Source organism: Dendrobates tinctorius, unplaced genomic scaffold, assembly GCF_039654945.1.
Source record: "Dendrobates tinctorius isolate UK_male_01 unplaced genomic scaffold, ASM3965494v1 ptg000016l, whole genome shotgun sequence".
NCBI classification, from domain to species: Eukaryota; Metazoa; Chordata; class Amphibia; order Anura; family Dendrobatidae; genus Dendrobates; species Dendrobates tinctorius.
Genome location: NW_027361684.1, coordinates 25,268,617 through 25,294,233, shown reverse-complemented (window position 1 = coordinate 25,294,233; position 25,617 = coordinate 25,268,617).

The window sequence follows — 25,617 nt, the reverse complement described above, 5'->3', positions numbered from 1 at the left end:
GCAGAGATGGCGGGAGACGCAACCGAAAAGCCACCGGGTTAACTGCTTCGGTAATTTCATAGGGACCTGTAAACTTGGGTCCAAGCTTAGCAGAGGGGACCTTGAGCCTTATATTCTTGGTGGACAACCATGCCTTATCCCCAATCTGAACACCGGTCCCGCGAATCATTTTTTGTCCGCAAAAAATTTAAATTTGTCCTGGGCCTTCGTAATGTTACTCTGGACCTCCCACCATACCTCCCCCAACCGCTGGATCGTCTCATCCGCCCCAGGACACCCAGAATTCAAACGGGAAAATTCTCCAAAATGAGGATGAAACCCATAATTGCAGAAAAAGGGAGATGTACCCGTAGACTGGTTAATGCGGTTGTTAAATGCAAACTCAGCCAACAGTAACACAGAGCACCAATCATCCTGTTGGGCTGAAGTCAAGCAACGCAGAATTTGCTCCAGAGACTGATTGGTCCACTCGGTCTGCCCATTAGTCTCTGGATGGTAAGCGGATGAAAAGGACAGAGAAACACCTAACCACTTACAAAAAGCTCTCCAAAATCTGGAAACAAATTGCAATCCCCTATCAGACACCACATTCAAGGGTACCCCATGCAACCGCACCACATGCTCAACAAACAACTTGGACAATGTTTCCGCATTAGGTAGAGCTTCCAAAGGTACAAAATGTGCCTGCTTACTAAACCTTTCCACCACAACCCAGACGACGGTATTACCCTTGGAGGGGGGAAGGTTGATGATGAAATCCATGGACAGAGGAGTCTATGGTCTCTCTGGAATTGGCAGTGGTACCAATTCCCCGGCCGGCCGGTTATAGGGGGTTTTAGCATGGGCACAAACATCACATGCAGGCACATATTCCCCAACATCAGAGGCTATAGAAGACCACCAGAATACTCTAGCAATGGCCTTCCGGGTGGCCGAGATCCCTGGATGTCCACCCAGAACAGTCATGGAACTCCCGGAGGACCTTGAGACGAAACTGAGCTGGCACAAAAAGTTTATCCACCGGCTTAGCCGGAGGTGCAAGAGACTGGGTTTCCCGAATCTCCCGTTCCAACATATTAGAAATACCTGCCACCACCACCCCAGGCTGAAGAATGGAGGATGGAGGTTCCGGGGGGGACACCGGATCTAAACTGCGTGACAAGGCATCCGCTCTGACATTTTTGGATCCTGGCCAAAAAGTGATCAAGAAGTTGAATCGGGAAAAAAAAAGTGACCATCTAGCCTGTCTGGGAGTCAGCCTTTTAGCTGACTCAATGTAGGCTAGGTTTTTGTGGTCCGTAATTACGGTTATAGGATGGACAGCCCCCTCCAAAAAATGCCTCCATTCTTCAAAAGCCAACTTTATAGCCAGAAGTTCTCAATTCCCCACATCATAGTTTCTCTCCGCAGGAGTGGGTCCCTGGGACAATACCGCCCCCACCCCCACCTCAACAATAAATGGTTCAGACGGGTCCGGTTGAACAAGAACCGGGGCAGACATGAAACATTTTTTCAAAAACTGAAATGCCGCTACCACTGCGGTTGACCAATTCTTGATATCGGCCCCCTTTTGAGTCATGTCAGTGAGGGGTTTAACCACCTGTGAGAACCCCTTTATAAATTTACTTTAGTAATTGGCGAATCCTAGTAAATGCTGCAGAGCCTTCAAATCACAAGGTTGAACCCACTCAACAATGGCCTGCACCTTATTAGGATCCATGCGATACCCTTCAGCAGACACAATAAACCCCAAAAAAGACAGATCCTGAACAAAAAATAAACATTTTTCTAGTTTAGCAAAGAGACAGTTCTCCCGGAGCCTTTGGAGAACTTCCCGAACATGACCAATGTGAGCCTGTTTATCAGGCGAGTAGATCAATATGTCATCCAAATATACCACCAAAAAACGTCCTATAAAGTCAGAGAACACGTGATTTATGAAATTTTGGAAGACCGCTGGAGCATTGGTCAGGCCGAAAGGCATGACCAAATTTTCAAACAACCCTACAGTAGTGAGAAAAGCGGTTTTCCACTCATCTCCGTCCCGGACTCGGATAAGTTTATACGCTCCCCATAGATCTAATTTTGAAAACCACTTAGCTCTGGAAAACTGGTTGTATAAATCAGGAATAAGTGGAAGGGGATACGTATTCCTCACAGTTATCTTATTTAACTCACGAAAATCGAGACATGGGCATAAACCACAGTCTTTTTTCTTTACAAAAAAGAACCCCGCCGCCACGGGAGAAACAGAAGGATGAATGTGTCCCTTACGGAGACTCACGGAAATATATTCCTTCATCGCAGTCCGTTCTGGACCCGAAAGGTTATACAAGCGGGCTTTGGGCAATTTAGCATCTGGAACTAGGTCAATGGCACAATCAAATGGGCGGTGTGGTGGTAAAACCTCAGCCTCTTTTTCGGAGAAAACGTCCATATAGTCTTTTAGGCACTCCAGAATACCTTCCAGACCCACGGACGACACTGACACAGTAACAAGACATTTTTCAGAACAATAGGGACCCCATTTAACAATGTCCCGAGATTCCCAATTAATCACCAGATTATGCAATTGTAACCAGGGGAACCCCAACACCAGTCCCACAGGCAGGTTGTCCATCACAAAACATGAAATATGTTCCTGGTGCAAGGAACTCATTTTAAGGAGAAACTCTTCAGTATGAAACATATCGTCATTCTTAACTAGTGGTGTTTTGTCAATGGTAACAATGTGAATAGGAGTCTCCAACCTAACTGTCCCTAATTTACACCTGGACACTAAGTCAGAGTCAATAAAGTTCAATGACCATCCGCAATCCACGAAGGCAGAAGTGGATGTGGAGACACTCCCACAACAAAGTTCCACTTGCAACAACATTTTAGAGAAGGCAGAAAAGGGTACCTGAGAGCCTGGGTGACCTCCACGACAATCACCCAGGCTCAGTCGCTTGTTGGTTAGTGGACGGGAGGGGCAATCCTTTTTCCAATGTCCATAATCGCCACCATGAAAACAGCATTTTCCTACGCGCCATTGTCTCCTTTCAATCTCTTTCAGGTCGATGGTTCCCATCTCCGTGATTTCCAATGTAGGACTGTCTCCTCTTCCTTGGGAGAATAACGGTATCTCAATTTGCATCACTCCCCTCGCCCGTAGCCTGCGATCCATTCAGACGGCCTGTGTCGTAGCCTCCTCCAGGGAATCAGGCGGAGGGTGGAGAGCCAAGGCATTTTTCAGATGTTCAGACAGGCCTCTACGGAACAAACCCCGGAGGGCGGCATCATTCCAGCAGACCTCAGCAGCCCAGCATCTGAACTCTGAGCAAAACCACTCGGCTGAATGCTTTCCCTGGCACACACTCATCACCATGTCCTCAGCCATACGCATCCGATCAGGCTCATCATAAATATGCTCCAGGGCCTCAAAAAATGCATCCACAGTCATACGCTCAGGGGCCGTGGTCAGAAGGGAGAAAGCCCAAGCTTGGGGGGCTCCCCTTAACAGAGACATAATGACCCCCACTCTCTGACTTTCATCCCCAGAAGAGTGTGGTCTTAATGAAAAAAAAGCTTACAGCCCTCCTTGAAAACTCTGAATTCTTTTTTATCTCCAGAAAAGATATCCGGTAACTTAACCGGAGACTCAGGGGAAAATAATGTAACATCCCTAGCCCCTGATAAAAAAAGCCCCCTGCACAGTGTCAGCGATCAGCTGCTGAGACGGGGCCAGGACTTGTTGTTCTCCAAGGAAATTCTGAGACATCTGAGTCAGGTGCTTTACCTGCTCAGAAAGAGCATGCATAAGATCCATCACACACACACAGGGGAAGGGGAGCAGAGGAAAAAAAAATAGTATGGGTCAGTTATAATATCAGGATCCTGACAGCGCCGGCATACAGCCTCCGCTGAGCAGGGACTCACCCGCACTGTAGGGACCCCTGGGGACAAGAACAGCCAGAAAGTACAGATGCACAGGACCTGAACGCTGAAGTTTAGCAAGCCAGCACAGGACCTACGGTCATGTGACTGCAAGGGGGTGGGGCTTAGCGTCCTGCTTTCAGAGAAGGTAGAAAACTCAGAGTCGGGCAAAACGGAGGTCATACACAATACGGGCAAACGAGGTACAGGAGGAGTAAACAGACGGAAGGTCAGACAAAGCCAAAGGTCATACACAAGAGAGCAGTGTGGTACCAAAGGGACGAGCAGAGAGCAGTCGAGTCACAAGCAGAGAGTCATACACGAGAGAGCGGTGCAGTACAAGAGGGGCATGCAGAACTTGTAACAGGGACAGAACCGGATCACAACCAAACAAGCAACAAGTTATCAGTCACGAGGCACACATATACAAGAGGTCAACTAACTCATCTGAGGGCAGGAGTATAACTGACACCAGACCTAGGTCCAGTGAACATTAAATAGCCGCCCTCTGCCAGAGAGAGGCAGAACAATTAACCCCCAGTCTGACCAGGACGGGCCAAAGTGAACCCCGTCCTGGATCATGACAATACGGAGATAAAAATGTTACCCTATACTATATACAACTTCTATCTTGTTATACAGTACCTTTGTTTGACATTTAGTATTACAGTCAAATCCATACTGAGTGAGCGTCTGAGGGTGACTACAGGAATATCTATACGGAGATTTAAATTGTATCCTATAATATATATACTTGCTATCTTGTTATCCAGTACCTTTTTTTCAACATTTTGCATTATGGTCAAATCCAGAGTGAGTGAGCGTCTGAGGGTGACTCCGGAAATATATACCGAGATTTCACATTTACCAAACTGTTATGAATGGGAAACCGAGGAGGAAAAAAAAACAAGCTAAGTCTCAGAAAACCAGAGAAGTTGGTAACTATGCAGATTGCAGATCCCTGATCTTAACCGCACAACTAGCAGCAGTCGTGGAGCGTTCCTACGTTGGTCCTAGACGCCTCGTCACAACCGGAGAACTACATAAGCCTAAAGCAGGAAAAGAGGAAAACTAACTGCCCCAGAGCAGACCCCAAAAGAAAGACAGCCCCCCACACGTATTGACGGTGAAGCAAGATGAAAATACAAACAAAGGCAGGAAAATAGGCTGAGCAAACGATGGGGCCTGGCTAACTAAAAAGGACAGAAAAGGAAAGACACTGTTTGCAATCTGCCAAAAAAAAACCTACAAAAATATTGTCCTACACTTCTGATAGCAAAATTAACCCTGAAGTCACTAGACTTCTAAACCTATATCAGCACTCTGAAATATTCTGAGACAGAGCAAAAAAGAGGCCAATCTAATAAGGGACAAAAAGCAGATTGGCAAATACTGATTAATAGGAGTGGAATTTCAGCATAGCCCCTGCAGGGGCAGGCTGATTACACAAAAAACTGAATTGACCAACAAGCACAAGTGTGAACAATAGCATAAAACAAACTTAACTTGAGAAGACTGGAAGAGAGCTGAAGTCCAGGACCTGAGAAGCAGACTGAATCACCAGCACCCGGATAGGGCGTCGGCTGTCTTATATCCAGTCTGATACTCCAGAGATCCAATCGTTATCTTCCTTATCAGGTGGCAGATCACTACCACTTAAACCAACCGCACTACCTCCTGTCACCACCAGAGGGAGAACGGAAGGGGAACTCTCAACTGGTGGAGCAGAAAATGAGTTCATGACAGTACCCCCCTTGAGGAGGGGTCACCGAACCCTGATCCATGCCACCAGGCCGATCAGGATGGGCCCGGTGAAAAGCACGAACCAATTTATTGGCATGAATATCAGAGGCAGAGACCCAAGAATTATCCTCCTGGCCATAACCCTTCCATTTGACCAAATACTGGAGTCTCCGTCTAACCAAACGAGAATCCAATATTTTCTCTACCTCATATTCCACATTGCCTTTATCCAATACAGGATCAGGAGGTGCCGCCACAGGAACTACTGGCTCAACAAACCTCTTCAACAGTGACTTGTGAAATACGTTATGGATTTTGAACGTAACTGGAAGAGCCAATCGAAAAGAAACAGGATTAAGAATCTCCAAAATCTTATAAGGTCCAATAAATCTTGGCTTAAATTTTGGAGATGCAACCCTCATAGGAATATTCTTAGACGACAGCCAAACCATATCACCCACATTAAACCTGTGACATCGGCGGCCATGACCGCCGATGCCCATTCAGCGGCGGTGCCCGCCGCAGCGTCTCCTCAACTGCACGGCCACGTGCACACCCACTCTGTCTTCCGCCCTGCTGCGGGCACACGCGCCGGCCTTTGGTCGTGGGTGCGTGCCCTCCCGCTCTCTTCCTCTGGTGGGGGGCGCCGCTGAGGGGCGGGGCTGGAGGACGTACTTCCTGCCTCCAGGATATTTCAGGCATCCTCTCTATGTGGAGGGCGCCTGGTGATCGTGTGCTAACCCTGCACCTTTCTGGCTGCTACAGTTCTCTGTAGTTTACACTTTCCATTCATTCCTGTCTTCCTTTGGTTGTGCCTCTGTCCCTGTGCCTCCTCTTCCCTGCCTTGCCCTGCTCTGTCCGTGTGTCCCCCAGTGTCCTCCCAGTCTGTCAGCCGTGTTTGTTCCTCTCCGCAAGTCTCTCTGTACCTTCCCTGCTGTTGTTATTGCTTCTCCTTCCCTGCCCAGGTACTCCTGCTCTGGTTCCTTAACTTCCGTCTGTCTCCCTCAGCCTTGCTGTCCTGAGCTGCCCCTCTTGGTTCCAGCTGTCACACTTCTGCCCCCTGTTGTCCTGCCCCTAACGATCCCTGTATAGGGGTCGGTCTTCACCTGGCGTGCTCGCCCCAGGGGCTCCAGATCCACGATCCAGAGGGTCCACTCTCAGACATAACCTGCTCCTAATTGTCACAAAACCGGGGACCAATGGTGCTATGCCAGTTGGAAAAATGCTGGGCCTTTTCCTGAGAGAGTGACAACTTATCCACCACTTGGTCCCATATCTGCTGCATTCTCACAACCACAGTGTCCACACCTGGTCAGGACGAAGATTCCACTTGTCCTGAAGAGAATCGAGGATGAAAACCAAAATTACAGAAAAAGGGTGACATCAGAGAGGCAGAACTAGCTCTATTGTTCAGCGCAAATTAGGCCAAGGGCAAAAATGAGACCCAATCATCTTGATCAGCAGATATAAAACATCTTAAGTAAGACTCCAGGGTCTGGTTTGTTCTCTCAGTCTGCCCATTGGTCTGGGGATGAAACGCGGAGGAGAAGGATAACTGAATTCCCAGATTGGAACAAAAGGCTTTCCAGAATCTGTAAACAAACTGGACCCCTCTATCTGACACAATGTTCTCAGGAATCCGGTGTAACCGAACCACCTGTTGTAAAAACAAGGGCACCAGCTCAGCAGAAGACGGCAACTTTGGGAGTGGTACAAGATGGACCATCTTCTAAAATCTATCACAAATCACTCAGATAACAGTCATTCTCTGAGAGACAGAAAGATCAGAAATAAAATCCATTGCGATATGGGTCCATGGCCTCTTGGGCACCGGCAGGGGCATCAGCAACCCACTAGAACGAGAACAGGGTTTAGACCGAGAACAAGTCCCACAGCACTGTACAAAATTCCGGACATCACGAGATAAGGTAGGCCACCAAAACGACCGACTCACCAAATCTCTGGTATAAAAAATACCCGGATGACCAGCCAATGCGGAGCAATGGACTTCAGACATCACTCTCTTTCTCCACTGGTCAGGAACATACAATCTTCCCATAGGGCAACGCTCAGGTTTATCCTCCTGAAATTCCTCCAGGGCGCGTCTCAAATTGGGCGAAATGGCAGAAAGAACTACCCCCTCACCTAGGATAGTAGTAGGCTCGGTCACATTAAGAGAATCAGCAAAGAAACTGTTGTGAGTTCATTTTCCCCTTCACCATTGAGGTCTGATGAACTCCCTCTTCTGGTGAAGGAAGGTAGTGAGGCTGATTACCAAGCACCTGTGCAGGATGATGATGACTGGGTGACTGGAATTGCTGACTGGATATAAGGCAGCCGACGCCCTTCTGCCTTGCTGGTGATCTCCCTGAGCGATTCTAGGAGACCAGTCTGATTCCTGCTCCTCAAAAGCTAAGTTTTCTGCTCTGCTTTTTGCATTTGTGTTTTGGTTTTGTTTTGCCTTGTTTTTCTGGATTTCTGCCATTCCCTGCTGGGGTGAGCTGAATTCCTTTTTGCTCTGTCTTCAGAAAATACCTGAGTATTGATATAGTCTTTTTGAAGCCTAGCGTCTTCAGGGCTTTTTTCCCTATCAGTCTGTTGGCTCTTGTTTTGATAGGGTTTTGGCGGATTGCAGACAGCAGCTTTTCTATCCTTTCCTATTTAGTTAGCTTGGGCCCCTGTTGTGAGTTCATTTTCCCCTCCGTCACTGAGGCCTGGTGAACTCCCTATTCTAGTGAAGGAAGGTAGTGAGCCTGATTATCAGGCACCTGGGACTAATGAAGACGATTGGCTGAGTGGAGTCACTGACTGAATTTAAGGCAGCCTACACCCTTTCTGCCCTGCGGGTGATATCTCTGTGGACTCTTGGACACCAGTCTGATTCCTGCTCTCCTAAAGCTAAGTTTTCTGTTTTGCCTTTTTGCATTTAAGATTTGTTTTTGTTTTTCTTGCTTTTTGGATTCTGCCACTCCCTGCTGGAGTGTGCAGTGTTCCGTTAGCTCTGTCTTCAGAAAGTACCTGAGTGCTGATTTAGTTTTTGAAGCTTAGTTGCTTCAGGGCCATTTTTATATCAGCTTGTTGGCTTTTGTCTCTGATAGGGTTTTGGCAGATTGCAGACAGCAGCCTTCCTATCCGTTCCTATCTAGGTAGTTTTTGGGCCCCGTCTTTGCTCAGTCTGTCTTTCTGTCTGTGTAAGTGTTTTCATCTTGCTTCACCGTCATTATTTGTGGGGGGCTGCCTATTGCTTTGGGGTCTGCTCTGGGGCAGTTAGATTTCCCCTTTCCTTCTTTAGGCCTATGTATCTCTCTGGTTGTGATCGAGGGGTCTAGGTCATCGTAGCAACCCCCCACGGCTACTGCTAGTTGTGTTGATAGGTTCAGGGGTCTGCAATCTGATAGTTGCCAACTTCTCTGGTTTTCTGGACTTAGCTAGCATTTCTGTTTTTGCCTCCTACGATGACTCAATCATAACAGGCCCCATCATTTGCTCAGCCTATCTTTCTATCTGTGTGAGTGTTTTTTCATCTTGCTTCACCGTCATTATATGTTGGGGGCTGCCTATTGCTTTGGGGTCTGCTCTGGGGCAGTTTAGATTTCTCTTTCTGTCTTTAGGCTATTTAGTTCTCCGGCTGTGATCGAAGGGTCTAGGGCACCGTAGGAACCCCCCACGGCTACTGCTAGTTGTTGTTGATAGGTTCAGGGGTCTGCAATCCGATAGCTGCCAACTTCTCTGGTTTTCTGGACTTAGCTAGTATTTCTGTTTTTGCCTCCTATGGTGACTCATTCATAACAGAATCACCAGCCATACCGCAGATCCTAGGGTACTCAATAGCAGGAAAGAATTGTAAAAAAAAAAAAAAAAAGTGTGTATATTCTTTCCTCTATATCTGAGGCCGTAGGGGGAATTTTTTTTTTCTCTCAATGGAGATAAAGCAATTGTCTGATCGTGTGGAGCAGCTCGCTGTGGAAGTGCGGGGAATTTCCGCCTACCTTGCTCATTCACATGCTGCTGAACCAAAGATCCCTACTCCTGATGTGTTTTTTGGGGATTCGTCTAAATTTTTGAATTTCAAAAATAATTGTAAATTATTTTTTGCCTTGAAGCCTAACTCGTCAGGGAGCTCCGCGCAGCAGGTTAAAATTGTCATCTCTTTGCTGCGTGGCGATCCCCAGGATTGGGGGTTTTCTTTGAAACCAGATGATCCTATTCTGACTAATGTGAACACATTTTTTCAGGCCTTGGGGTTGTTGTATGATGAACCTAATGCTATTGATCAGGCTGAAAAGACCCTGTTGGCATTGAGCCAGGGTCGAGATTCTGCAGAATTGTACTGTCAAAAATTCCGAAAGTGGGCGGTCCTTACTACCTGGAATGATAATGCCTTGGCAGCTCTCTTTCGGAAGGGTTTGTCAGAAGCCGTTAAAGATACTATGGTGGGATTTCCTGTTCCCTCTGGTCTTGACGATTCTATGTCATTAGCCATTCAGGTTGATCGGCGTTTATGTGAACGCAGGACTGCACGAGAGGTGTTGCCACCAGTTGAACAAGTGTCTGAACCTATGCAATGTGTCAGAGTTTTGTCCAGGGAGCAACGTCAGGAGTTCAGAAGGCATAATAAGCTGTTTTTTTGTGGAGATGCCTCGCATATTATTTCTGTCTGTCCTAAACAAGAGAAATGTTTTGCACACACGTTTTCTGTGGGTGGTGTTCAACCTAAGTTTCTTCTGGCAATTACTCTGATCTGCTCCCTGTCCACATTTTCCGCCAAGGCTTTTGTGGATTCGGGAGCAGCCCTGAACCTAATGGACTTGGATTTTGCTAAACGTTGTGGATTTCCGATGACACCTCTGCGGACGCCTAACCCGTTGACAGGGATTGATTCTACTCCTTTGGCGAAAAATAAACCTCAGTTTTGGACCCAGGTGGTAATGCGGGTCGCCCCAGATCATCAAGAAAATTGTAGATTTTTGGTGTTGCATAATTTGCATGAAACCATTGTTCTGGGGTTTCCCTGGTTGAAAATTCATAATCCAGTTTTGGATTGGAAATCTGTGTCTGTGGTGAGTTGGGGTTGTCGGTGTGCCCTTAGTGAGGCTCGGGTTTTTTCCACCTCTCCTCAGTTGCATGATGTTCCTGACTATTTGGCGGACTTTTATGATGTATTTAGTGAGAGTGAGTCTGCGTCCTTGCCTCCTCATAGGAGTTATGACTGTGCAATTGAACTGAGCCCGGGGTGTAAATTTCCCATGGGTCGGCTCTTCAATTTATCTGTACCCGAGCTCGAGGCTATGCAATCCTATATTAAGGAGGCGTTGGAGAAGGGTCATATTAGACCATCCTCTTCACCCTTAGGTGCCTGGTTTTTTTTCGTGGCCAAAAAGGATGGTTCATTAAGGCCTTGTATTGATTATCGTGCCCTCAACAAAATTGCTATTAAATATCAGTATCCGTTACCCCTGATTTCAGATCTATCCTCCAGAGTTAAAGGTGCTTGCTGGTTTACCAAGCTTGACCTCAGGGGGGCGTATAATCTTATCCGCATTAAGCATGGGGATGAATGGAAGACGGCGTTTAATAATCCGGAGGGACATTTTGAGTACCTGGTGATGCCTTTTGGGCTCACTAATGCCCCTTCTGTCTTCCAGTGCTTCATGAACAACATTTTCCGAGACTTTGTGGATAAATTTTTGATTATCTATCTGGATGATATTTTGATCTTCTCCAAGGATTGGGATTCTCATGTGGAACATGTTCGGACTGTGTTCCGGATCTTGAGGGAGAATTCCCTGTATGTCAAAGGATCAAAATGCCTTTTTGGGGTACAGAGGATTTCATTTTTGAGAATTATTTTGTCTCCGTCAACTATTGAAATGGACCCGGCCAAGGTACAGGCCATTTATGATTGGGTTCAGCCCACTTCTTTGAAGGCCCTCCAGAAGTTTTTGGGTTTTGCTAATTTTTATCGGAAATTTATAGCAAAATTTTTTAGTATTGCCAAGCCATTGACTGATCTGACTAAGAAGGGTGCTGATGTGTTGAATTGGTCTCCGGAGGCTGTTTCTTCCTTTCAGGAGCTGAAGCGAAGATTCACTTCTGCCCCGGTTTTGCGGCAACCTGATGTCTCACTTCCATTCCAGGTAGAGGTGGACGCTTCTGAGACTGGTGCAGGAGCTGTTTTGTCCCAAAAGGATCCTGTAACATCTAAAATGAATCCCTGTGCTTTCTTTTCCCGAAAGTTCTCTCCATCTGAACGTAACTATGATGTGGGGAATCGGGAACTGTTACCCATGAAATGGGCATTTGGGGAGTGGTGACATTGGTTGGAGGGAGCTAAACATCAAGTCGTGGTCCTCACTGACCACAAGAATTTGATTTACCTGGAGTCGGCCAAACGCTTGAACCCTAGACAAGCTAGGTGGGCCTTGTCTTTTACACGTTTTGATTTTGTGGTCTCTTTTCTTCCTGGCACTAAGAATGTCAAGGCTGACGCTCTCTCTAGGAGCTTCTTTGCTGATTCTCCTGTGGTGACCAAGCCTGCTACCATCTTAGGCGAAGGGGTAGTTCTTTCTGCCATCTCGCCCGATTTGAGACGTGCTTTGGAAGAGTTCCAGGAGGACAAACCTGAGCGTTGTCCCAGTGGAAAGTTGTATGTTCCTGACCAGTGGAAGAAGAGAGTGATGTCTGAAGTTCATTGCTCTGCATTGGCTGGTCATTCAGGTATTTTTGGTACTAGAGATCTGGTGAGTCGGTCTTTTTGGTGGCCCGCCTTGTCTCGTGATGTCAGGAATTTTGTGCAGTCCTGTGGGACTTGCTCCCGGTCTAAACCTTGTTCTCGCTCTAGTGGGTTGTTGATGCCTTTGCCGGTCCCCAGGAGGCCATGGACCCATATTTCAATGGATTTCATCTCTGATATGCCTGTCTCTCAGAGAATGACTGTTATTTGGGTGATTTGTGATAGGTTCTCTAAGATGGTTCATCTTGTACCACTCCCTAAGTTGCCATCTTCCTCTGAGTTGGTGCCCCTGTTTTTGCAACAGGTGGTTCGCTTGCAAGGGATTCCTGAGAACATTGTATCTGACAGAGGAGTTCAGTTTGTGTCTAGATTTTGGAGGACTTTCTGTTCCAAGCTGGGAATTCAGTTGTCCTTCTCCTCTGCTTTTCACCCTCAGACCAATGGGCAGACGGAGAGAACAAACCGGACCTTGGAGTCGTATTTGAGATGTTTTATTTCCGCTGATCAGGATGATAGGGTTTCAATTTTGCCCTTGGCCGAATTTGCTTTAAATAATAGAGCTAGTTCTGCCACTTTGATTTCACCTTTTTTTTGTAACTTTGGGTTTCATCCTCGATTTTCTTCAGGGCAGGTGGAGCCTTCGGCCTGCCCAGGTGTTGACACTGTGGTGGAGAGAATGCACCAGATCTGGGACCAAGTGGTGGATAAGTTAACTCTCTCCCAGGAAAAGGCCCAGCAGTTTTCCAACCGACATAGGACCATTGTCCCCAGTTTAAGGTTGGTGATATGGTTTGGTTATCATCAAAAAATATCGCTATGAAGGTGGCTTCTCCTAAGTTTAAGCCTAGATTTATTGGACCTTATAAGATTTTGGAGATTATTAATCTGGTCTCTTTTCGTTTGGCTCTTCCTGTCACATTTAAAATCCATAATGTGTTTCATAAGTCCTTGTTGAAGAGGTTTGTTGAACCACAGTCGTTCCTGGGGTGGCACCTCCGGACCCTGTATTGGTGGTAGGTAACATGGAATATGAGGTAGAGAAGATACTGGATTCCCGTCTGGCTAGACGGAGACTCCAGTATTTGGTTAAGTGGAAGGGTTATGGTCAGGAGGATAATTCCTGGGTCTCTGCCTCTGATAATCATGCCAAAAGATTGGTGCATGCCTTTGATCGGGCTCACCCTGATCGCCCTGGTGGTGTGGATGAGGGTTCGGTGACCCCTCCTCAAGGGGGAGGTACTGTTGTGAGTTCATTTTCCCCTTCACCATTGAGGTCTGATGAACTCCCTCTTCTGGTGAAGGAAGGTAGTGAGGCTGATTACCAAGCACCTGTGCAGGATGATGATGACTGGGTGACTGGAATTGCTGACTGGATATAAGGCAGCCGACGCCCTTCTGCCTTGCTGGTGATCTCTCTGAGGGATTCTAGGAGACCAGTCTGATTCCTGCTCCTCAAAAGCTAAGTTTTCTGCTCTGCTTTTTGCATTTGTGTTTTGGTTTTGTTTTGCCTTGTTTTTCTGGATTTCTGCCATTCCCTGCTGGGGTGAGCTGAATTCCTTTTTGCTCTGTCTTCAGAAAATACCTGAGTATTGATATAGTCTTTTTGAAGCCTAGCGTCTTCAGGGCTTTTTTCTTTATCAGTCTGTTGGCTCTTGTTTTGATAGGGTTTTGGCGGATTGCAGACAGCAGCTTTTCTATCCTTTCCAATTTAGTTAGCTTGGGCCCCATCATTTGCTCAGCCTATCTTTCTATCTGTGTGAATGTTTTTTCATCTTGCTTCACCGTCATTATATGTTGGGGGCTGCCTATTGCTTTGGGGTCTGCTCTGGGGCAGTTTAGATTTCTCTTTCTGTCTTTAGGCTATTTAGTTCTCCGGCTGTGATCGAGGGGTCTAGGGCACCGTAGGAACCCCCCACGGCTACTGCTAGTTGTTGTTGATAGGTTCAGGGGTCTGCAATCTGATAGCTGCCAACTTCTCTGGTTTTCTGGACTTAGCTAGTATTTCTGTTTTTGCCTCCTACGGTGACTCATTCATAACAGAATCACCAGCCATACCGCAGATCCTAGGGTACTCAATAGCAGGAAAGAATTGTAAAAAAAAAAAAAAAAAGTGTGTATATTCTTTCCTCTATATCTCTGAGGCCGTAGGGGGAATTTTTTTTTCTCTCAATGGAGATAAAGCAATTGTCTGATCGTGTGGAGCAGCTCGCTGTGGAAGTGCGGGGAATTTCCGCCTACCTTGCTCATTCACATGCTGCTGAACCAAAGATCCCTACTCCTGATGTGTTTTTTGGGGATTGGTCTAAATTTTTGAATTTCAAAAATCTCTGGTACCAAAAATACCCGGATGACCAGCCAATGCGGAGCAATGGACTTCAGACATCACTCTCTTTCTCCACTGGTCAGGAACATACAATCTTCCCATAGGGCAACGCTCAGGTTTATCCTCCTGAAATTCCTCCAGGGCGCGTCTCAAATCGGGCGAAATGGCAGAAAGAACTACCCCCTCACCTAGGATAGTAGTAGGCTCGGTCACATTAAGAGAATCAGCAAAGAAACTGTTGTGAGTTCATTTTCCCCTTCACCATTGAGGTCTGATGAACTCCCTCTTCTGGTGAAGGAAGGTAGTGAGGCTGATTACCAAGCACCTGTGCAGGATGATGATGACTGGGTGACTGGAATTGCTGACTGGATATAAGGCAGCCGACGCCCTTCTGCCTTGCTGGTGATCTCTCGAGGGGTCTAGGGCACCGTAGGAGCCCCCCACGGCTACTGCTAGTTGTTGTTGATAGGTTCCGGAGTCTGCAATCCGATAGCTGCCAACTTCTCTGGTTTTCTGGACTTAGCTAGAATTTCTGTTTTTGCCTCCTACGGTGACTCATTCATAACAGAAACTCCTAGAAAGGGCGTCTGCCTTAACATTCTTAGTGCCCGGAAGAAAAGAGACCACAAAATTAAAACACGTGAAAAGCAAGGACCATCTAGCCTGTCTAGGATTCAAGCGTTTGGCCGACTCCAGATAAATCAGATTCTTGTGATCGGTGAGTACCACAAATTGATGTCTAGCTCCCACCTACCAATGTCTCCACTCCTCAAATGCCCATTTCATGGCCAACAATTCCCGATTCCCCATGTCACAGTTGCGTTCAGATGGGGAAAACCTTCAAGAAAAGAAGGCACAGGGATTCATCTTAGAAGTCACAGGGTCCTTTTGGGACAAGACAGCTCCTGCACCAATCTCAGAGGCGTCCACCTCCACTTGAAATGGAAGTGAGATATCAGGCTGCCGTCTCTGTAAATCTCCGCTTAAGCTCCTGAAATGCTGAAACAGCCTCAGGAGACCAATTCAGCACATCAGCTCCCTTCTTGGTCAGATCAGTCAGTGGTTTGACAAAACTAGAAAAATTACCGATAAATTTACGATAGAAATTAGAAAAACCCAAAAACTTCTGGAGAGCCTTCAAAGAAGTAGGCTGAACCCAATCATAAATGGCCTGTACCTTGGCCGGGTCCATGTCAATAGTCGATGGAGACAAGATAAATCCCAAAAATGAAATCCTTTGTACACCAAAGAGGCACTTTGATCCCTTAACAAACAGGGAATTCTCCCTCAAAATCCGGAACACAGTCCGGACATGTTCCACATGGGAATCCCAATCACTAGAAAAGATCAAAATATCATCCAGATAGACGATCAAAAACTTATCCACAAAGTCTCAGAAAATATCATTCATAAAGGATTGGAAGACAGAAGGGGCATTAGAGAGCCCAAAAGGCATCACCAGGTACTCAAAATGTCCCTCTGGAGTATTAAACGCCGTCTTCCATTCATCCCCGTGCTTAATGCGAATAAGATTATACACCCCCCTGAGGTCAAGCTTAGTAAACCAGCAGGCACTCTTAACTCTGGAGAATAAATCAGACATCTAAGGGTACTGATATTTAAGTCATCTTGTTAAGGGAACGATAATCAATACACGGTCTTAATGAACCATCTTTCTTGGCCACAAAAAAAACAGCGCCTAACGGTGACGAGGATGGTCTAATTTGACCCTTCTCCAATGACTCCTTAATATAGGATCGCATAGCATCATGTTCGGGTACAGAGAAGTTGAAAAGCCGACCCTTGGGAAATTTACACCCAGGCATCAACTCAATTGCACAGTCATAACTCCTATGTGGAGGCAAAGACGCAGACTTACTCTCACTAAAAACATCAGAGAAATCAGCCAGATAATCAGGAATATCCTGAGACTGAGGAGAGGTGGAGAAAACAGGAGCGTCCCTAAGAACACACTGACAACCCCAACTCACCACAGACACAGATTTCCAATCCAAAACTGGGTTATGAGTTTGCAACCAGGGGAACCCCAGAACAATAGTATCATGCAAATTATGCAGCACCAAAAGTTTACAATTTTCTTGGTGGTCTGGGGCAACTCACATTGTCACCTGGGTCCAAAACTGAGGTTTATTCTCCGCCAAAGGAGTGGCATCAATACCCCTCAAAGGAATGGGCATCTGCAGAGGCGTCATGGACAAACCACAATGTTTAGCAAAGTCCAAATCCATCAGATTCAGAGCTGCTCCTGAATCCACAAAAGCCTTAGTGGAAAATGTGGACAAGGAGCAGATCAGAGTAATTGCCAAAAGGAACTTAGGTTGTATACTGCCCACAGCAAATGTGTGTGCAAAACGTTTCTCTCATTTAGGGCAGACAGAAATAGTATGAGAGGCATCTCCACAGAAAAAACACAGCTTATTACGCCTTCTAAACTCCCGACGTTGCGTCCTAGACAAAACCCCATCACATTGCATAGGTTCAGATATTTGTTCAAAAGGTGGCAGCGCCTCCCGTGTAGTTTTACGCTCACGTAAACGCCGATCAACTTGAATGGCTAATGACATAGAGCCATCCAGACCAGAGGGAAAAGGAAATCCCACCATAACATCTTTTACGGTCTCTGACAAACCTTTCCGAAAGAGAGCTGCCAATGCACTATCATTCCATGTAGTAGGGACCGCCCATTTTCGGAATTTTTGACAGTACAACTCTGCAGGATCCTGATCCTGGTTTAATGCCAACAGGGTTCTCTCAGCTTGATCAACGGCATTAGGTTCATCATACAACAACCCCAAGGCCTGAAAAAATGCATCCACATTAGTCAGAATAGGATTTTCAGGTGTCAGAGAAAAAGCCCAATCTTGGGGATCGCCGCGCAGCAGGGAGATGACAATTTTAACCTGCTGCACAGAGCTCCCCGATGAGTTAGGCTTCAAAGCAAGAAATAATTTACAATTATTCTTAAAATTCAGAATTTACACCGATCCCCAGAAAACACATCAGGAGTAGGAATCTTGGGTTCAGCAGCATGTGACTGAATAAGGTAGGTGTAAATTCCCTGAACTTTAGCAGCAAGCTGCTCCACACGATCAGACAGTTGCTTAATCTCCATTAGGAAAAAAATCCTCCTGCGGCCCCAGAGAAAAAGAGGAAAAAATACATAACAAAAAAATAAAAAAAAATTCTGACACTTTTTTTTTTCTTTCTCTAACAATTCTTTCCTGCTTTTGAGTACCCTAGAATCTGCGGTATGGCTGGTGATTCTGTTATGAATGGGAACCCGAGGAGGAAAAAAAGACAACAAGCTAAGTCTCAGAAAACCAGAGAAGTTGGTAACTATGCAGATTGCAGATCCCTGATCTTAACCGCACAACTAGCAGCAGTCATGGAACGTTCCTACGTTGGTCCTAGACGCCTCGTCACATCCGGAGAACTACATAAGCCTAAAGCAGGAAAAGAGGAAAACTAACTGCCCCAGAGCAGACCCCAAAAGAAAGACAGCCCCCCACACGTATTGACGGTGAAACAAGAAGAAAATATAAACAAAGGCAGGAAAATAGGCTGAGCAAACGATGGGGCCTGGCTAACTAAAAAGGACAGAAAAGGAAAGACACTGTCTGCAATCTGCCAAAAAAAACCTACAAAAATATTGTCCAACACTTCTGATAGCAAAATTAACCCTGAAGTCACTAGACTTCTAAACCTATATCAGCACTCTGAAATATTCTGAGACAGAGCAAAAAAGAGGCCAATCTAATAAGGGACAAAAAGCAGATTGGCAAATACTGATTAATAGGAGTGGAATTTCAGCATAGCCCCTGCAGGGGCAGGCTGATTACACAAAAAACTGAATTGACCAACAAGCGCAAGTGTGAACAATAGCATAAAACAAACTTAACTTGAGAAGACTGGAAGAGAGCTGAAGTCCAGGACCTGAGAAGCAGACTGAATCACCAGCACCCGGATAGGGCGTCGGCTGTCTTACATCCAGTCTGATACTCCAGAGATCCAATCGTTATCTTCCTTATCAGGTAGCAGATCACTACCACTTAAACCAACCGCACTACCTCCTGTCACCACCAGAGGGAGAACGGAAGGGGAACTCTCAACTGGTGGAGCAGAAAATGAGTTCATGACACCCAACACTGTAATCAGCTCTACGCTTCTGATAAAGTACCCTTTTTGCTATTTTGATTCTGGTGTAATCCATAATGAGCCTGTGAATGTCTGTCTGTTACTTCAGAAATATAGTTGGAGATTTAAGATTACACCACACTGTATACAGATGTACGCTTGTGATACATTACCCATTTACTGCTTTTTATATTCTTGTCTAACCCATACTGGGCCTGAGAGCGTTTGTGCCTGCCACCTAAAATACATATGGAGATTCAGAATGTTTAAACAATATTTTATATACCTTGTATCTGTTGATACTGTAGCCTTTTTCAACTTTTTATATTATTGTGTAATCCAAACTGAGCCTGTGAGCGTCTGTGTATGACTCATGAAATATATACGGAGATTTACAATTATCCCTAGACTGTATAGAGCTGTATGCTTCTGATACAGTACCATATATCTGCTGGTATTTTGGGTACATTTTCACAAAAATTATTAAGTATGGTGAAAGAGGCCACAGACGTGGGTGTGGGGGCCAACTGGTACTGATGGTGGTGGTGGTGCATCTGCTGGTAGTGCCAAAAGCACAATAGCAGCTAAGGCAGGAGGTGTTGAGCCTGCATCATAGTCTGGCTCCAGAAGGCCTGTAAGGCTCCCTTTTCTGGGAGTAGGTTAACTTTTTTAAAGCCGGAGCATCAGGAACTGGTTTTGCCTTACATTGCTGAAACAGCCTCCAGCTCTATCGTCTCCTCTTCTGAAGTTTCAAAAAATGAAATCACTGAGTCATCAGTGCAGGCTTCTGGTCAGGAGCAACCCCTTTCCTTGGGTCCTTCACCCACACCAAAAGTGAAAGATGCGGCAGCCCACACTTCAGATTACTCCATGGAGCTCTTTTCACATACCATGCCTGGGTTTATTCTAAATGGGGTACATTATATATGGAGCATTATTTGGGCCCATCATACACTGGAGCATCATCCATGAGGCCCATCATATACTAGAGCATTCCAAATGGGGGACATCAGACACTGGAGCAGCATTTACGGGGCCCATTATACACTGGAGCATTAGAAAGGGGGCTTGTTGTGAGCTCATTTTCGGGTTTGCCTCTGGCTTCTGGTGAGGGTTATGGAGCTGGCTGTGCTGACAGAGGAGTAGTGAGTTCTCTATCTGGAGTCCCTCTGTTGGTGAACGGAGGTAATGAAGCTGATTTAAATGGCAGAGACCGGCCACCTGAGGAAGAGGACTGCGATTGGACATCAGGAGTTTCTGATTGGATTTAAGGCAGCCGACTCCCTAGTTTCTTGCTGGTGATTTTTCCTCCTCGGTGACTCATTAATAACAGAATCACCAGCCATACCGCAGATTCTAGGGTACTCAAAAGCAGGAGAGAATTGTAAAAAAAAAAAAAAAAGTGTAAGAATTTTTTATTTTGTATGTATATTTTCTCCTGTTTTTTTTCTGGGGCCGTAGGAGGATTTTTTTTTTCTTTTCTCCTTGATGGAGATTAAGCAATTGTCTGATCGTGTGGAGCAGCTCGCTGCTGAAGTGCAGGGAATTTCCACCTATCTCACTCATTCACATGCTGTTGAACCAAGGATCCCTGCTCCTGATGTGTTTTCTGGGGATCGGTCTAAATTTTTGAATTTTAAGAATAATTGTAAATTATATCTTGCCTTGAAGCCTAACTCATCGGGGAGCTCTGAGCAGCAGGTTAAAATTGTAATCTTCTTGCTGCGCGGCGATCCCCAGGATTGGGTGTTTTCTTTGACACCAGAAGATCCTATTTTGACTAATGTGGATGCATTTTTTCAAGCCTTGAGGTTGTTATATGATGAACCTAATGTTATTGATCAAGCTGAGAGAGCCCTATTGGCATTGATCCAGGGTCAGGATCCTGCAGAGTTATACTGTCAGAAATTCCGAAAGTGGGCTGTCCTTACTACATGGAATGATAGTGCATTGGCAGCTCTCTTTCGGAAGGGTTTGTCTGAGACTTTAAAAGATACTATGGTGGGATTTCCTGTTCCCTCTGGTCTTGATGATTCTATGTCATTAGCCATTCAAGTTGATCGGCGTTTACGTGAACGCAAGACTACACGGGAGGCGCTGCCACATTTTGAACAAATGTCTGAACCTATGCAATGTGATGGAGTTTTGTCTAGGGCGCAACGTCAGGAGTTTAGAAGGCGTAATAAGCTGTGTTTTTTCTGTGGAGATGCCTCTCATGTTATTTCTGTCTGCCCTATACAAGAGAAACGTTTTGCACACACATATGCTGTGGGTGGTGTACAATCTAAGTTTCTTTTGGCAATTACTCTGATCTGCTCCTTATCCACATTTTCCACGAAGGCTTTTGTGGATTCAGGAGCGGCCTTGAATCTAATGGACTTGATTTTGCTAAACGTTGTGGTTTTCCTATGACACCTCTGTGGACGCCTATTCCTTTGAGAGGTATTGATGCTACTCCTTTGGCAAAGAATAAACCTCAGTTTTGGACCCAGGTGATAATGCGGGTTGCCCCAGACCACCAAGAAAATTGCAGATTTTTGGTGTTGCATAATTGACATAATACCATTGTTCTGGGTTTTCCCTGGTTGCAAATCCATAATCCGGTTTTGGATTGGAAATCTGTGTCTGTGGTGAGTAGGGGTTGTCGGTGTGCTCTTGGCGACACTCATGTTTTCTCCACCTCTCCCCAGTCGCATGATGTTCCTGACTATTTGGCTGATTTTTATGATGTATTTAGTGAGAGCAAGTCTGCGTCTTTGCCTCCACATAGGAGTTATGACTGTGCAATTGAGTTGACACCTGGGTGTAAATTTCCCAAGGGTCGACTTTTCAATTTATCTGTACCCGAACACGAGGCTATGCGATCTTATATTAAGGAGTCGTTGGAGAAGGTTCATATTAGACCATCCTCTTTGCCCTTAGGTGCTGTTTTTTTTTTCGTGGCCAAGAAAGATGGTTCATTAAGGCCTTGTATTGAATATCGTTCCCTCAACAAAATTACGGTTAAATTTCAGTATCCGTTACCCCTGATTTCTGATTTATTCTCCAGAGTTAAAGGTGTTTGCTGGTTTACTAAGCTTGACCTCAGGGGGGCGTATAATCTTATTCGCATCAAGCATGAGGATGAATGGAAGACGGCGTTTAATACTCCGGAGGGACATTTTGAGTACCTGGTGATGCCTTTTGGGCTCACTAATGCCTCTTCTGTCTTCCAATCCTTCATGAATGATATTTTCCGGGACTTTGTGGATAAGTTTTTGATCATCTATCTGGATGATATTTTGATCTTTTCCAGGGATTGGGATTCTCAGGTGGAAAATGTTCGGACTGTGTTCCGGATTTTGAGGGAGAATTCCTTTTATGTTAAGGGATCGAAGTGCCTTTTTGATGTACAGAGGATTTCATTTTTGGGATTTATTTTGTCTCCGTCAACTATTGAAATGGACCCGGCCAAGGTACAGGCCATTTATGATTGGGTTCAACCCACTTCTTTGAAGGCTCTCCAGAAGTTTTGGGGTTTTGCTAATTTTTATTGTAAATTTATAGCTAATTTTTCTGGTATTGCTAAACCACTGACTGATTTAACTAAGAAGGGTGCTGATGTGCTGAATTGGTCTTCAGAGGCTATTTTGGCCTTTCAGGAGCTGAAGCGGAGGTTCACTTCTGCTCCGGTTTTGCGGCAACCTGATGTCTCACTTCCTTTTCAGGTGGAGGTAGATGCTTCAGAGATTGGTGCAGGAGCTGTTTTGTCCCCAAAAGATCCGGTGACGTCTAAACTGAATCCTTGTGCCTTCTTTTCCCGAAAGTTCTCCCCATCTGAACGCAACTATGATGTGGGGAATCGGGAATTGTTAGCCATGAAATGGGCATTTGAGGAGTGGAGACATTGGTTGGAGGGAGCTAGACATCAAGTTGTGGTCTTCACAGACCACAAGAATTTGATTTACCTTGAGTCATCCAAATGCTTGAATCCTAGACAGGCTAGGTGGGCCTTGTATTTAACGCGCTTTGATATTGTGGTCTCCTTTTTTCCAGGCACTAAGAATGTTAAGGAAGACGCCCTTTCTAGGAGTTTCTTTGCTGATTCTTCTATTGTGACCAAGCCTACTACCATCCTAGGTTAGGGGGTAGTTCTTTCTGCCATCTCTCCCGATTTGAGACGTGCTCTGGAAGAATTCCAGGAGGACAAACCTGAGTGTTGTCCTATGGGAAAATTGCATGTTCCTGACCAGTGGAGGAAGAGAGTGATGTCTGAAGTTCATTGCTCTGCATTGGCTGGTCATCCAAGTATTTTTGGTACCAGAGATTTGGTGAGTTGGTCTTTTTGGTGGCCCACCTTATCTCGTGATGTCAGGAATTTTGTGCAGTCCTGTGGGACTTGTTCCCGGTCAAAACCCTGTTCTCGCTCTAGTGGGTTGTTGATGCGCTTGCCGGTGCCTAAGAGGCCATGGACCCATATTTCAATGGATTTTATTTGTGATCTTCCTGTCTCTCAGAGAATGACTGTTATCTGGGTGATTTGTGATAGATTCTCTAAGATGGTCCATCTTGTACCACTCCCAAAGTTGCCATCTTCCTCAGAGTTGGTACCCTTGTTTTTACAACAGGTGGTTCGGTTGCATGGGATTCCTGAGAACATTGTATCGGACAGAGGAGTTCAGTTTGTTTCCAGATTCTGGAAAGCCTTTTGTTCCAAGCTGGGAATTCAGTTGTCCTTCTCCTCTGTGCTTCACCCTCAGACCAATGGGCAGATGGAGAGAACAAAACAGACTTTGGAGTCCTATTTGAAATGTTTTATATCTGCTGATCAGGATGATTGGGTTTCATTTTTGCCCTTGGCCGAATTCGCTTTAAATAATAGAGCTAGTACTGCCACCTTGATGTCGCCCTTTTTCTGTAACTTTGGGTTTCATCCTTGATTTTCTTCAGGGCAAGTGGAATCTTCAGCCTGCCCAGGAGTTGACACTGTGGTAGAGAGAATGCAGTAGATTTGGGACCAAGTAGTGGATAAGTTGTCTCTCTCCCAGGAAAAGGCCCAGCGGTTTTTGTAACCGGCATAGGACCATTGGTCCCCGGTTTAAAGTGGGTGATATGGTTTGGTTGTCATCAAAGAATATCTCTATGAAGGTGGCTTCTCCAAAGTTCAAGCCAAGATTTATTTGACCTTACAAGATTTTGGAGATTCTTAATCCGGTTTATTTTCGATTGGCTCTTCCTGTTATGTTTAAGATCCATAACGTGTTTCATAAGTCGCTGTTGAAGAGATATGTTGAGCCAGTAGTTCCTATGGCTGCACCTCCTGACCCTGTATTGGTTGAAGGTAATGTGGAATATGAGGTAGAGAAAATACTGGATTCTCGTCTGGCTAGACAGAGACTCTAGTATTTGGTCAAGTGGAAGGGTTATGGCCAGGAGGACAATTCTTGGGTCTCTGCCTCTGATATTCATGCTGATAGATTGGTTCGTGCTTTTCATCGGGCCCATCCTGATCGGCCCGGTGGCATGGATGAGGGTTCGGTGACCCCTCCTCAAGGGGGGGTACTGTTGTGAGCTCATTTTCGGGTTTGCCTCTGGCTTCTGGTGAGGGTTATGGAGCTGGCTATGCTGACAGAGGAGTAATGAGTTCTCTATCTGGACTCCCTCTGTTGGTGAAGGGAGGTAATGAAGCTGATCTAAATGTCAGGGACCGGCCACCTGAGGAAGAGGACTGCGATTGGACATCAGGAGTTTCTGATTGGTTTTAAGGCAGCCGACTCCCTAGTTTCTTGCTGGTGATTTTTCCTGAGTGTGGCTTCTGGTCTCCAGTTTGGTTCCTGCCTTACTAAAGCTGAGTTTTCTCTGCTATTGTTCATATGAGTTTTTGTCTGGTTTACTTAGTTTATGTGTTCAGCCAGCCCTGGTTGGGACTGGGCTGAATCCTCACTTTGTCTCTGATCAGTTGATCTCTTTTGCTCTGTCTTCAGAATATACCTGAGTGCTGATATAGTGATTTGAAGTCTAGCGACTTCAGGGCCTTTTTCTATCAGACGTGTTGGACATTTTTTTGGCAGGGTTTTTTGCGTGATTGCAGACAGCAGCTTTTCTTTCCTGTCCTTTCTAGTTAGTGAGGGCCCCATCGTTTGCTCAGCCTATCTTTCTATCTGTGTTTTCATCTTGTTTCACCGACAATACGTGTTGGGGGCTGTCTATTGCTTTGGGGTCTGCTCTGGGGCAGTTTAGATTTTCCCTAAATCAGGCTCACTACCTTTCTTTACCAGAAGAGGGAGTTCCTCGGGCCTCAGCAATGAAGGGGAAAATGAACTCACAACAGTACCTCCCCCTTGAGGAGGGGTCACCGAACCCTCAACTATGCCACCAGGGCGATCAGGGTGAGCCCGATGAAAGGCACGCACCAATCGTTTGGCATGAATATCAGAGGCGGAGACCCAGGAATTATCCTCCTGACCATAACCCTTCCACTTAACCAAATACTGGAGTCTCCGTCTAGCCAGATGGGAATCCAGTACTTTCTCTACCTCATACTCCATGTTACCTTCAACCAATACAGGATCTGGAGGTGCCACCCCCGGAACAACAGGTTCAACAAACCTCTTCAACAAAGATTTATGGAACACATTATGGATTTTAAATGTGACAGGAAGAGCCAAACGAAAAGAGACCGGATTAGTAATCTCCACAATCTTGTAAGGTCCAATAAACCTAGGCTTAAACTTAGGAGAAGCCACCTTCATAGCAATATTTTTTGATG